Genomic DNA, 3,735 nt, shown 5'->3' with positions numbered 1-3,735 from the left:
GGGATTCATTATCTCCTTGTTTGAAGCCTTGGATGCTTAGCCTTAGCTGTGTCATCCGTTTTGGAGGGAAATAGTGATTCAGGAATTTTTCTGACAGCTGTTTCCATGTTTTTATGCTGTTCTTAGGCTGGTTATTTAACCACCTCTTAGCTTGATCTTTTACAGCAAATGGAAACAGTAATAATCTGTAGACATCCTGATCTACTTCCCTATCATGCACTGTGTCAGCAATTTATAAAAATTGTGCCAGAAACTCTGTAGGTTCTTCATGTGGAAGACCAGAATACTGGCAGTTTTGCTGCACCATGATAATGAGCTGAGGATTCAACTCAAAGCTACTAACTCCAATGGAGGGTATATAGATACTACCCCCATATGAAGCAGTAGTGGGGTTAGCATATGACCCCAGAGTCCTCCTGGACTGATCATTCCCACTTAATTCCATGATGGAATAAAAGAGATGATATGTATGTTGATATTATTTATTTTATAAAAATTAATTTTTATAAAATAGAATAAAAACGAAACAAATAAAGGAAATTGAAAATATTTTGAAATTGAAATCTGAATTTCTATATAACATTTTCGAAAAATGTATTTCAAAATTAGTTAGAAAGTATATATTTTTTTTTGAATTTTGAATTTTATGATGAAAGAGAAAAGCATGCAAAAGACACAAGATTTAAAATTTTTAGATCCAATATTCCTTATTTTCGAAAATTTTGGAGGGGAAACACCAAGGAACACCAAACTTAAAAATTTTAAGATCAAAGCACAAGAAAGACTCAAGAACACTTTGAAAATTCACAGGAACACCAAGAACAAAAGAAGGAACACCAAACTTAAAATTTTTAGAAAACCAAGACAAATTTTCGAAAATTAAAGAAAACTTAACAAGAAAACACCAAACTTAGAGTTTGGCACAAGATTCAATCAAAGAAAAAATTAAAAATTATTTTTGAAAAAGATTCCAAAGGGGATACCCAATTGCCAAGAACATAAGCCAACGCTATAACCAACTGAGTTAAAAATGTAATGTATTTTAAAGATGTATTATTTTTGTGGGTAAAAGTATAATTTTTGAAAGTTAATTGTTTTGAAAAAGCACAAGAAAAACAAGAAAAGACACAAAACAAGAAAAACTCAAGATCAAACAAGCAAAATAAACAAGAACAACTTGAAGATCAATGAAGAACACAGACACTAATACGAAAATATTAAATAGAAAATACAAAATATAAAATTGACACCAAACTTAAAATAAGACACTAGACTCAAAGAGAAATTAAAAATTAATAAAGAAAAATAATATTTTTGAAAAGAAAATAAAAGACTCTGACCCAATTACCAAAATCTTCCTAATCTAAGAAATAAAATAAACCTTTAGTTGTTCAAACTCTAACAATCCCCGGTAACGGCGCCAAAAACTTGGTGCACGAATTTGTAATCCATACAACTAACCAGCAAGTGCACTGGGTCGTCCAAGTAATACCTTACGTGAGTAAGGGTCGAATCCCACGGAGATTGTTGGATTGAAGCAAGCTATGTTTATTTTATTTGTCTTAGTCAGGATACCAATAGGATTCTTTAGCCTCGTATTTTAATAAAGAAAAGGGCATAAAATAAATAGTTATTACTTTAATAATGGAGAATAAAAACGTTGGCCTTTAGGAGTTTGAAGCTCGTCACAGCCATTCAATCCCAGAATCCTACTCGGAATACCACAGACAAGGTTTAGACTTTCCGGATCCTCATGAATGCCGCCATCAATCCGGCTTATACCACGAAGATTCTGATTAAGGAATCTAAGAGATACTCATTCAATCTGATATAGAACGGAGGTGGTTGTTAGGCACACGTTCATGGATTGAGGAAGGTGATGAGTGTCACGGATCATCACCCTCTCTATAATTAAGCGCGAATGAACATCTTAGATAAGAACAAGCGTGTTTGAATGGAAAACAAAGGAATTGTATTAAATCATCGAGATGCCGCAGAGCTCCTCACCCCCAACAATGGAGTTTAGAGACTCATGCAGTCAAAAAGTATGTAATTCAGATCTGAAAATGTCATGAGGTACAAGATAAGTCTCTAAAAGTTGTTTAAATAGTAAACTAGTAACCTAGGTTTACAGAATATGAGTAAACTAAGATAATTGGTGCAGAAATCCACTTCTGGGGCCCACTTGGTGTGTGCTTTGAACTCCAGCTAATAACGTGTTTTGGGCGTTCAACTCCGGATCATGACGTTTTTCTGGCGTTTAACTCCAGACAGCAGCATGTACTTGGCGTTCAACGCCAAGGTACGTCATCTATCTTCGCGCAAAGTATGGACTATTATATATTGATGGAAAGCCTTGGATGTCTACTTTCCAACGCCGTTGAGAGCGCGCCAATAGGACTCCTGTAGCTCCCAAAAATCCATTTCGAGTGCATGAAGGTCAGAATCCAACAGCATCAGCAGTCCTTTTTCAGCCTAACTCAGATTTTTGCTCAGCTCCCTCAATTTCAGCCAGAAGTAAAGTCCAGAAATATGATTTTTTCCTAAAAACTAATAATATTCTACTAAAAATTAATTAAAACATACTAAAATCTACATGAAATTACCCCCAAAAAGCGTATAAAATATCCGCTCATCAGCGTGCTTGGCCGAGATCAATTCTTTTGTCTTTTGTGCTTCTCTCCACTTGCATGCTTTCTTCCTTGCTTCCTTTGATCCATGCCTAGCCTATTTCAATCCTGTAATTAGTATTACCACCGGATACATAAATGCCACAGACACATAACTGGGTGAACCTTTTCAGATTGTGACTCAGCTTTGCTAAAGTCCCCAGTTAGAGGTGTCCAGAGTTCTTAAGCGCACTCTTTTTGCTTTGGATCACGACTTTAACCACTCAGTCTCAAGCTTTTCACTTGGACCTGCATGCCACAAGCACATGGTTAGGGACAGCTTGATTTAGCCGCTTAGGCCTGGATTTATTTCCTTGGGCCCTCCTATCCATTGATGCTCAAAGCCTTGGATCCTTTTTACCCCTGCCTTTTGGTTTTAAGGGCTATTGGTTTTTTCTGCTTGCTTTTTCTTTTTCTTTCTATTTTATTCCTTTTTTTTTCGCACAAGCTTTTGCTTTTTCATTGCTTTTTCTTGCTTCAAGAATCACTTTCATGATTTTTCAGATCATCAATAACATTTCTCTTGTTCATCATTCTTTCAGGAGCCAACAATTTTAACATTCATAAAATTCAATATCAAAAATATGCACTGTTCAAGCATTCATTCAGAAGACAAAAAGTATTGCCACCACATATAATTAATTAGAATTTTTCTTATTTAAGAACTCGAAAAAATATTGCCTCTTTATTCTAAAAATCAACTATTTTATTCATGTTTCATGATGATGAGAAAAATAAATTATAACTTAATTGGAATTAAAATCAAAGTAGAGATACTAATTACTACTACTAATATATAACTTCTAAGGTAAATTTCTAATAAGAACAGTTATCACATAGTTAAGGCAAAGATTAGAACTCAACGACGTGTGTTTTGGGAAGTGGATGTTCCTCTAGTCTGTGGGGTGCCTTCAAGAATTAATTTCTGACGCTTCAGCTCCCTTAAGTTCACATCCTTGCTGTTCCTGTTCCCTTAGGTGCCATGATCTTAATGAGTTTTAGCTCAGTGATCATGGCAAATCACACCAAACTTAGAGGTTTGCTTGTCCTCAAGCAAAAGAAAGGA

Source organism: Arachis duranensis, unplaced genomic scaffold (genome assembly GCF_000817695.3).
Source record: "Arachis duranensis cultivar V14167 unplaced genomic scaffold, aradu.V14167.gnm2.J7QH unplaced_Scaffold_5501, whole genome shotgun sequence".
NCBI lineage: Eukaryota > Viridiplantae > Streptophyta > Magnoliopsida > Fabales > Fabaceae > Arachis > Arachis duranensis.
Note: the sequence above shows the minus strand (reverse complement) of the source record.